This window comes from Sceloporus occidentalis, unplaced genomic scaffold (assembly GCF_023333645.1).
Source record: "Sceloporus occidentalis isolate IW3139 unplaced genomic scaffold, rSceOcc1.0.p SCAF_14, whole genome shotgun sequence".
In the NCBI taxonomy this organism is placed as follows: Eukaryota; Metazoa; Chordata; class Lepidosauria; order Squamata; family Phrynosomatidae; genus Sceloporus; species Sceloporus occidentalis.
This window is the reverse complement of record NW_028316994.1, coordinates 5,255,725-5,267,014: the sequence shown is the minus strand read 5'-3', so window position 1 is coordinate 5,267,014 and position 11,290 is coordinate 5,255,725. Positions and strand designations below refer to the sequence as shown.

Here is an 11,290-nt window from a genome sequence, read left to right as displayed (position 1 = left end):
CACATAACAAGTCCAACAGGTCCTAGACAACCACATGTTTCCTACTGGTCCTTGGGGAATATGAGAGTTGTAGTTCAATAGGTCCTGGAGAGCCTCCTATTTCCTCTCTCTGCTCTAATCTAGGGTTAGCAATTATTAGAGAAAGAAAGAGCAAAAGATAATCACAGGTGTCTGTGCTATAGAATGATGCTGAGATTTATTACCTAGGGGAAGGTCATATGAAAGCACTGTTGTGGGTGTGGTTGTTGTTGTTGTTGTTGTTGTTGTTGTTGTGTGCCTTCAAGTCATTTCTGACTTATGGCACCCCTAAGGTGAACCTATCATAAGGTTTTCTTGGCATGTTTCTTCAGAAGGGGATTGCCATGTATAGTGTCTAGAATAGATCAAGGGAAGTAATAGTGCCACTGTATTCTGCTTTGGTCAGGCCTCATCTGGACTCCACAGTTCAGAAAGGATGTTGAGAAGCTGGAGCATGTCCAAAGGAGGGCAACCAAAATGGTGAAAGATCTGCCTTATGACAAGTGATTTAGGCAGCTGGGTAACTTGAAGAAGAGAAGGTTAAGAGGTGATATGATAACCATGTTTAAATATTTGAAGGGATGTCATATTTGGGGTGAACCAAGCTTGTTTTGTGCTGCTCCAGAGACTAGGAAAGGGAACAATGGATCCAAACTCCAGGAAAAGAGACTCCACCTTAACATTAAGAAGAACTTCCTGATAGTAAGAGCTGGTGAACCGTAGAATACACAGCTTTGGATGGTAGTGGAGTCTCATTCTTAGGAGGTTTTTCAAGAGATTCTGGATGAGCATCTATTGGGGGTGCTTTGACTGTGTATTGCTGTATGGCAGGGGGTTGGACTGGATGACCCTTGGGGTCTCTTTCAGCTCTATGATTCTATTAGGAAGAACTTTCTGATGGAAAGAGCTGTTCGAGAGTGGAACATGCTGCCTCTGAGTGTGATGGAGTCCCCTCTTTTGGAGCTTTTTCAACAGATTCTGGATAGGGGTGCCTTGATTGTGAGTTCCTGCATGGCAGGGGGGTTGGACTGGAAGACCCTTGGGAGGATCTCTTCCAGCTCTATGATTCTGTGGAGAAGGGCTGTGTCTTTCTTTGGCACTCACACCTCGCACAAAGCAACACACTCACACCCCCAAACCCAGAGCCAGTGGCTGCTTGCCTTTCTGGTGCCTGTCTCTCCCCAGCTCCCCCTCGCCTGCCCCTCCTCTCCGCCAGCCACCATTCAGCACCAGGGAGCGCGGACAGCTCCTCCGGCCCAGGCTCCGCACGAGGGGCCCACGCCCACCAGCCCCGCCCGGCGCTGGCTCCAGCTCCCTCCTTCTCTCCTCGGTCCTCTTGCCTCCTGCATCTTGCATCCCTTCCCTGGCTCCGGAGCCCTCCTCCTCCTCTCGCAAACAGCAGCCCTTCTGGGAAGCGGAGGGAAGGGAGGGAGGAAGGAATTAAAGAAGGAAAGAGGAAAAGAAAAAGAAGACAAGGGTAAGGGGCGCCCCGTGGGGACTTCGGATTCTCTAGGAATACAGGGAGAAGGGTCTGGCCAGAAGGAGAGCTGGGGCTTTGTTTGGCAAAAGAGATGAGCAAGTTCTCCTTTCCTTTCCTTTCCTTTTCCTTCCTTCCTTCTTCTGCTACTCCTCCTCCTTCAATTTTTTTGAGGGAAGCTGGGGCTCTGTTTGGTAACAAAGATGCGGAGTTGCGCTTTCTCTCCTTCCTTCCTTCCTTCCTTCCTTCCTTCCTTCCTTCCTTCCTTTCAGTCATTTTCTACTCCCCCTCTTTCAGTTTTTTAAAAGGAAACCTGGGGCTTTGTTTGGCAAAAAAGATGAAGAGTTGTTCTCTATCTCTCTCCTTCCTTCCTTCCTTCCTTCCTTCCTTCCTTCCTTCGTTCATTCATTCATCCTTCTATTCCCCCTCCTTAATTTTTTTTTTTTTTTGAGTGAAGCTGGGCCTTTGTTTGGCAAAAGACATGAGTTGCTCCCTCGCACTTCCTTCCTTCCTTCCTTCCTTCCTTCCTTCCTTCCTTCCTTCTTCTGCTACTCCCTTTTCTCCCTCAATCTTTTCCCTTGCCTAACCACAAGCAATTTTCACACACCCTTAAAGCAGCCCCCGATGGACAGAATGAAAGAATGGGGCGCGGGAGGAAGAGAGAGAGAGAGAGAGAGAGAGAGAGAGAGAGAATTTTTGGGAGGAGGGTTGGGTCCACTGCTTCCTCTAGAGATAGGGAGGAAGTGGGGCAGAACTGGATCCTTTTTCCCCCTCGTGGAGTGTGCTAGGAGGAAGACATTTCTGGCACCTCTCCACTACAGCTCCCATCATCCCCAGCCCCATTCTGGTATATAGATGGATCTCTATGTGTGTTTCCCCTTGTATGCTGAGGGGGATGGGGTGGGATTGGCTTTGACACTTTTCTCTGCCCCGCAACAGCTCCCACCATCCCCAGCCCCCTCCTGAGATATAGAAGGAGATAGATAGATAGATAGATAGATAGATAGATAGATAGATAGATAGATAGATAATCTCCTTTCCTTGAGTGTGCTAGGAGGGGAAAATAATTGAGGCTGGCTTTGAGACTTTCCCCTACCTCCCAGAGGCGTTGGACGACAGCCCCCATCATCCCTGGCCCCTCCTGGGATACAGGTTATTTCCCCCCATCTATAGGAGTAATTACCATCTACAGAAGTATGCTCCATGTTGAGAAGCAGGCTACGAAAGGGGAAAAAAAGAACTGGGGTTGGCTTTGACACTCCCCCCCCCCAAGTGTTGAATGACACCTCCCATCATCCCCAGCCTGCTCCTGGGGGCCAAGGATGATAGGAGCTGTAGTCCAGCAACTCTAGAAGGCAGCTGGGCTGGGAAACAGTATGGTATACAGCATGAGAGGGGGCTCTTTTATCCCACTCAGCCAGTCAGCCCAGCAATGGCAGGTTGGAAGTGAAGCAAGCACTCTTAGGGACTGGCATGGAGTAGTGGAAAGAGATATGATCCACATCCAGAAAGGGACTTGTGCCAATGTGGTTGACTGGGATGCTTACAACTGATTGCCAAGGATCTGGGTATTAGTGCCCCCGCCATTCCATTGCTGTTCAATAGGGCAGGACTAATGATGCCCCCTTGTACAGCAACTTTGACCACCACCATCCCCTTTAAATTCTGCAAAAATCAATATAATCCGTCTAAGACTGAACTAAGAAAGGAAGTGAGCAAGCTGCAGAGAGAGGTGGCCATGGAGGATAAGACTCCTCTGGCTGTGTGTTTGTGTATGTACACATATACATTGTATGTACACTGAATATATGTACAACGTGCAGTATGCACTGAATGTATACATATATAGACACACAGACAGATCTCCCTTCCTCCGCCTGCACAGGGGGGAAGGGGGGAAGTATATTCCTCTTACCATTATTGTACCACAATGTTATATCTGTTGCTGCTACATGCCTTCAAGTCGCTTCCGATTCTAACGTTATTCATTATTAATATGATTTGTATTCTATTACATTTTCATTTTCTAGGCATCTCTCTCTATTTGTTCAGAGCAAGAGATGGGTTTTACTTTTTCTCGTAGGATGCATTGTGGGAGAGGGGTGGAGTTTATGTTTTATATAAAAACAACCAGCTAAAGTGAAAAGAACCATAAAAATCCCCTTCTGGAGAAGGGTCATGGTTAGGAAAGGTGGCTCACTTGTGCCCTTGTCGTGGAAGGGGCAAGGTTGGTTCATTGGGAGCTTTCTTTTGCCACGCTGGAGCTGATGGGAGTTGCTGTATGTGACCCATCAATAATTCAAGGCAAAGCAAGCTGTTGGCTCTTGTGGGTGGGGCAGAACTATATTTTTGTAAAGCACTCAGCAAGGAAGCCTTAGCATACCATCTTTTAGCTTGATCTGTGTTTGGTGGAGGTGGACTTCATTCCCTTCTTAAAATGCTAGAGCTTAGCTTTGCAGTGTAACAATATAATCCTATGTGCCTTGAATGTGCCTTCAAGTCTTTTCCGACTTATGGCAACCCTAAGGCGACCCTGTCCTGGAGTTTTCTTGGCAAGGTTTATTCAGAAGAGGTTTGCCATTGCTTTCCTCTGAGGCTGAGAGCATGTGGCTTGCCCAAGGTCACAGAGTCAGTCTCATGGCTGCACTGGGAATCGAACCCTGATCTCCAGAGTTGTAGTCTGGTACTCAAACCACTATGTAATGCTGCCTCTAACCCTAAAAGTACTTCTGATATTTAAAGGTGCATCCTTCCATGTGGCTTTTGTTTCCTTGAAGGAGGGAGGTACTATTTTTTTAAAAAAATCACACACTTCTTATGTAATTGTACACTCACTACTTTTCATTTGATGTCTGCAACAGCCCTGTGGGGTTGCACAGTTTGAGAGGGAAATTGTGTGAGTGGCTAAAGGGCATCTCCAATGTGTTTCATGGCTGCATGGGGATTTGAATCCAGGTCTTTGGGTCCTCATCTGACACTCTACCCACTACACCATATTGTTCTGGTGCTGTTTCAGCCAACCAACACTACCTATGTGTGCGTAGGATGTTTGTTGTTGCTGTGTGCCTTCAAGTCATTTCCACTTTATGGCAACCCTGAGGTAAACCTATCATATTAGAGTTTTCTTGGCAAGATTTGTTCAGAGAAGGGTTGCCATTGCCCTCCCTTGAGGCTGAGAGTGTGTGCCTTGCCCTAGGACACCCAGTGCATTACATGGCTGAGCTGGGAATCGAACCCTGGTCTCCAGAGTCATAGTCCAACACTCAAACCACTACACCGCACTGGGTTAGCATACAGGGATTCAGAATTCCCAGGCTGGACTAAACCCTTGATATTTCGCTTTCTAGAATCTAAAGCCAAGGCAAAGAAGGTGTGGCCAGAATCAAGTTCTCATCACTCCCAGCAACCCCAGCAGCATGGCCAAGGGTGAGGAATTATGGGAATTGTAGTCCAACAACTCTCGTGCTCTGCAGCCCCAGCAGCATAGCCAATGGTGAGAAATGATGAGGGTTGGAGTCAAACAACAACTGGAGGGGTGCAGATTCCTCCAGGATTAAGTGTGAATATCTCCTTAATTTTCATATACTCACACAAACACACAAGCACACACACAGTCTCTTTCCTCCTCTACTGTCATGAGGGGTAGCAGGAAAAAGGAAGAGAAGGGAGGGAAGTCAGATTCCTAGTCACAATCTGTTATCCTGTAAAGGATGATTAACACGGATTAGTTTAAACTGAGGTGCTCCAGAATTAATTTTCAACTCAATGTTAGAATAATTGTGAATGGTACCCTCAATCCTTGGGATGGGAAGAAGGATGATACTAAGAATGCTGAACAAGATGTCCAGAGTTGTCCTCCTTGGTCACCCTTGTTCTTGCCAAAGCTCCATCATCCCCCTCTGCTGCCTTGGCTGACCTGGGGCTGATGGGGGTTGCAGTCCAACAACACTGGAGCCCACATTTTCTTTAACCTGTCTATAATCTGTAAGAATTCAGCTGGTGAAGCTTTCCCCAACATTATCTCCGGTTGCTAGGGAAAACTTGAGTCTGTGTTGAAGACACAGCTGGCCCAAAACACACTGCAAAAATAATCCAGTTTGAGACCGCTTTAACTACCCGGGTTCAATGCTAGGGAATTCTGGGAATTTCTGGTGCCACAACAAACTACAATTCCAAGGATTCCCTAGCACTGAGCCAGGGCAGTTAAAGCGGTGTCAAACTTGATTATTTCTGCAGTGTATTTTGGACCAGCTGTTTAAAAGTGCAAGTGCAAAGTGCAAAGGAACCCTTTTGTAGAAATTCAACAGGTGAAGCTTCCCCCATGCTTGCCGCCTTTTGCCAGATGTTGTGTGGCTGGTACAACTGGGGTGTGTGACTGGCACCCTAAAACCTAATATCTAATCTAATACCAAAGTAAAGGATAATAACATTACCACAACAAAACTGAAATCAATTAGGATTGTTATTTTCCCCCAAAGTGTATCTGTTTCCTTTGGCTTTGCATCGTGGCATTAAGCAGGGGGAGCTTGTGGAGGCATGTAGAGAAAATGGTGGGGCAAAATCCACCAGAAGATCAACATTTCCCTCTCTTCATTTGTTGTCAGAAAATCTTTCGCAGGCAGCAGAAATCTAACCTGCCCAAATTATTGTGCGATGTGTAAGCTTTTGGAGACAGTGTGATGTAGTGGTTTGAGATTGGACTATGACTCTGGAGACCAGGGTTCAAATCCCTGCTTGGCCATGTAAACGCAATGGATAACCTTGGCAGAGTCACATTCTCTCAGCTTCAGAGGATGGCAGTGGCAACCCACTCTGAAGAAAGCCTGTGACCTTAGTGTCACCATAAGTCAGAAACAACAACAAGTTATGGTAAGGGACTTATGTTCTGGATGTGAATTCCCAGAAGTGACACAGCCAACTATTGGGGGAAGCTGATGTTTGAGTCTTTGCTATGCCAAAGACTTACTCTATGGCCTTAGGCAAGTCACTTAGTCCCTCTTCCTTATCTACAAATGGAAATACTAAACACTAAGCCTTCAGTCCCTGCCCTGAAAGATCAAATTGACCCTATGGCACTGATTATTATTGTTGTTGGTTGGTATCATGTGCCTTCAAGTCTATCATGCTGTTTCCTTGGGCTGAGAGTGTGTGACTCACGCAAGGTCACCCAATGGGTTTACATTGCTGAGCTGAGAATCAAACCCTGGTCCCGAGAGTTGTTGTAATCCCATGTTCAAACCACCATACCATGTTGGCTATGATGCTACTGAAATACATCATATTAAGCCAGTGAAATTGCCTCTAGGATTGGAAAACCAGGGCTACTCTTGGGTTTTGCAAGGTATGTGGCTTCTGATGACTCTTGCATCTGTGCTTGTTGCAACCTCTGCAAAGAAGACAGAGGGAGGAAGGGATGTTTCAAAGCTTGCTTTTGGAAAGGGCCACTTGAAGCACGCTTGGGGTGTGTTGTGTGTGTACGTGTGGATTTCTTCCTCTCGCAAAGCAGCAGCAAGACTAGGCTTGCGTTGGTTGCCATGGTTTTCCTAAGGAGAAGGGCAGAGTTGGTGTGAATGCTGCTACGTCACCAAGCCATCCACCCCAATCCTCATCCAGGCATTTACGCTGCATGTGTGTGTGCATGCGCACATTGCGTGTGTGTGTGTGTGGTCAAGGGGAGGGAGGCAAAATAGCATCTTTGCCACATGACTGTCCTACCCCTCCCTTCCCTGGTCTGCCTGGAGCTTGGGTTGTCAACATCTCTCCACTGTGGCCCTCTCTGCTATTTTTGCCCTGGCATTCAGAGCTGACAGAAAAAAGCCAAAGGGAGCAAAATCTGGGAGCAGCTTCAAGAAGCCTTGTATGAATCAGAGGTGGTTAAACTAAGGGAGGAGAGCTGGGCCCATTCCTCCAGAAGAGAGGGCAAGATCTGACTGGTTTTACTGGGCTTACTTTTTGTTCAGGTTTCTTAACACCACCTATCTTTTACGGCAAACAGGCTTGAATCTGAGCTGAGCATTGCTTATATAGAGCAGGGCTGGGGAATGTATGTCCTTTCAGATGTTCTTGTTGTTCAACTCCCATCGTCCCCCAGCACTGGCTGTGCTGGTGAAGACTGATGTGACTTGTGATCCATCTTCATTGGGAGGGCCATGCATTTCTTCACCAGTGGATGGCTTTCAATGACTAATTGTAAGGCTAGGTTTGGAACAAAGGTTATATCCAGAGCCTCTATGCATGGGCAACAAGTCCTGTTTTTCCATTGTCTCCCCACTAAAAACAAAAATGAAATACAGTCCATGTTGGATGAATGAAAGGAATGGCATTGAGGACAGCCAGTGGGACACATAGAATCATAGAAAAGTTGGAAGGGACCCCAAGGGTCATCCAGTCAAACCCCCTGCAGAATCATCAAAGCACTACAGACAGATGGCCTCTGTTGTCAGCCCTGCATCAGGCAAAAGGAGGCAGGCAGTTCAGGCAACAGATTGGGGTGTCATAGAAAGGGCAGAAAATTGTTTGTTGTTTCAATTCTAATTAGGGTGTTTGAATTTTTATTTTTATTTTGTATTGTCATGGATGGGGAGAAGACTTTCTGTCTTTAGGTGGCCCAAATAATTAACCTGGTTTTAGGTTCTTTGTCCCTTGCCATAAGCAGCAGTGTTTTTGTGGGTTCTTACATTTGTGTTGTGGTGAATCCATTCCGGATTTTAATCAGGACTTGAAAGAAACTATGCATGGTGCCAAATCTGTTTCAAGGGTAGGGCCTTTAAAATGTAGACCCTTGTTTTTTAGAAATTAACCATGGAAGTTGACTGAAGTTGTGCATGTCTACTCAGAAGAAAGATCCTTCAGATCCAGTGGTATTTGGGATGTATCCACACTACAGAAATAAAACATTTTGACACCACTTTAAATGCCACGACTCTATCCTACAGAATCCAGGGATTTGTAGTTTGGGGAGGCACCAGGGCTGTCTGATAGACTAAGCTGAATATGTCACCAAACTACAAATCCCAGGATTCCACAGGATGGAGTCATGGAAGTTAAAGTGGTGCCAAACTGCTTTATTTCTGCAGTGTGGAAGAGCTGTTAGTTCCATAGAAGTGTGCCCAGAAAGACAGCATGGTGCAGAGCTTTGAGTGTTGGACTAGGACACCGGAAGATCAGGGTTCAAATTCCCGCTCACCTGTGGAAACCCACTGGGTGACCTTGGGCAAGTTAAACTCACTCAGCCTCTGAGGAAGGCAATGGCAAACCAACTTTGAAGAAATCTTTCCAAGAAAATCCCATGATAGAGTTGCCATAAGCTGGAGTTGACTTGAAGGCACAACATAACAGCAACAAATGTGACTGTTGCCTAAGGGTTTTGCAGGAAGGCTGTAAGAGAGATCTCTTGTAAGGATTTTTTTAAAATGCAATGGGGAGAAGGGTGGGGACAAGCTTCCTGAGTCTTTTCCAAGGGACAGAGTGGATTAGAGCTGGAGGGGGGGGCAGTTAACGTCAGATAGAGCTCCACTTTTGTCTTCTGAAGCAGAAAATGGTAAGTTGGGGGTTGACAGGAAGGACTTAGCTATAGGCAATGCTGTTATTCTCAAGCTGGGCATCTTTGGGGATTACATATTTAATCATGTTCCCAACCTAATCATATGTATGTGAGGCATATTATGTATAGGAGTTTAAACAGACATTCCTCCCTTCCTCCCTCCCTCTCTACTTCTTTCTCTCTCTCTCTTATACATCACAGATACATGCCAAACCCAGACTCCTGAAAAACAATGCATCAGCAGCAGTGGTAAATTTTGGTAGTGTCCACAACCATACCTGTAAAGGAGGATCCAAAATTGGAGGCAGCTATGTTGAGGCACATCGATGAACCAATTCATCTGTGCCAGGAGCAGATCTTTTGTAATGGTAACAGGTCTTACTATCCCCTTTTAGACTATGCCACTTCCCAGTACCTGCATTACAGTGCGGACAGCTCACATTGCCAGGGATATGGATTTCTTCACCCCAACCTACAGGATAGCAACCAAACTTTCAAAGGAGACAGGAAAGCATGAGGAAGGGGTGACAGATGGCCTCATTGCCCCTTTCTCATCAAAAAGTCCTGAGGCTTCAACCTTGGCTCCACAATGCAATATGTCTTGTGCCACCATGAGGGAAGGGTTAGCAAGAAGTAGATCAGGACCTGCCAGTAGTTAGCAATGGAATGGCAAGAGCTTTTTAACTCCCAATTATCCAACAACTGAAGCAACTATTTTTGTTGTTGTTGTTGTTGTTGTTAACCACCTTCAAGTTGATGGTTGTTAACCATCTTGTTGTTGTTAACCACCTTCAAGTTGATGGCAACTCTGTGGATGAGACATCTCCAAGATTCTCTGTCCTCCACTGCTCTGCTTAGTTCCTGCAAACTCATATCTGTGACCTCCTTAACAGAGTCCATCCATTTAGCATGCAGTCTTCCTCTCTTCCTGCTTCGTTCCACCTTTCCTAGCATTATTGATTTTCCTCTGAGTTGTGTCTTCTCATGATGCATCCAAAGTACGACAGCCTCAGTTTTGCCATCTTGGCTTCCAGGGAGAGTTCCGGCTTGATCTCTTCTAGGACCCATTTCTGTCTCTTCTTGGCTCTCCGTGGAATTCTCATGTATCTATTAATTAAAATAATTATAGCCTACCAAAGTCTACAGATCTCAAACCATTAAACAATTTGAACAATTATAAAATGATTCCAGACAAAACAGTTTGAAGCAAAGCAACAAGATCATGCAATGGACAGGAATCTACACCCAGTATAGTTCAGAAACCAAGCCCTGGTCACTCCACTCCAAAACTTGGGTGTGTTTTAACTGGGAGCCAAACTGAGGCCACTGTCAGTGGCAAGAATAAAGAGCAGGGATATAAAGGGAAACATGGTACCTTAGGTGTTGTGTCTCCATCCTGTGTGGACTTTAAATGACATCACTGGCACTTTGAACGCAGAGTGGAAGTATATTGGGAAAGGGAGCTGTGTGGGGAGCAGTAGTGTCATTCCCCTTCGGGTGTCACCTGGTGTGGTCCACACTCCCCGCATTCCTTAGTGATACCCCTGAATGAAACAAAAATTCCAAAATGGATGGGTGCTCACACTTTGGTCCCCCTAGACTTCATTTTCCAGGTCTAATCTGCAGTGCAGAATTAATCAGTTTGACACTGCTTTAACTGCCATAGCTCATAGAGTTCTGGGATTAGTAGTTTTGTGAGGTATTTAGCCTTCTCTGTCAGAGAGTGCTGGTACCACAACAAACTACAAATCCCAAACTCCCATAGGATTGAACCATGGCCATTAAAGCAGATGCAGCATCACAAGCTGTAAATAGCTAGGCCAAGGGTCAGGGGTCGGGCAAATGAAGTCTAAAACTTTTGTTTGGGTTGGGCTGGATGGCCCTTGTGGTCTCTAAGTTCCAACTATGATTCTAAATGCCTGGAGGATAAAAAGCAGAAATCTGATGAACCAGACCACTGTAGGAAATGGCAGGAAGCCATGATGGAATTTGGGAAGCTTTCATAAAACCCATTTGCACTGTTTGCATTTTTGCATATCCAGTTTGGGCTGGCAACTGTTTGAAACAGCAAGCCCCATTATCCCTTACATTGGCCATACTGCCAAGGCCTGGTGCAGTCCTTAACACCTGTTGCTTCATTGAAGTTGGTTTTATCATTTCAATTGTGGGGGTTTTCTCCACCAACTCTAGCACACTATAACTTGGCAGAAACCCTGACCCTCATTCTCATTCACTTTCTACATTGCCAAAAA

The 11,290-nt window shown here is 45.9% G+C and overlaps 1 protein-coding gene across 1 annotated transcript in view; it reads left to right on the top strand.

Moving 5' to 3' along the window:
- Positions 1-1,249: 1,249 nt before the first annotated feature.
- LOC149303649 (synaptotagmin-1-like) overlaps positions 1,250-11,290 on the top strand; it is a 42,352-nt gene continuing 32,311 nt past the window's right edge. Inside the window, exon 1 of the mRNA XM_089479979.1 lies at positions 1,250-1,495. The gene's annotated coding sequence lies outside the window, so the exon portion shown is untranslated. The remainder of the gene's footprint in view (positions 1,496-11,290) is intronic.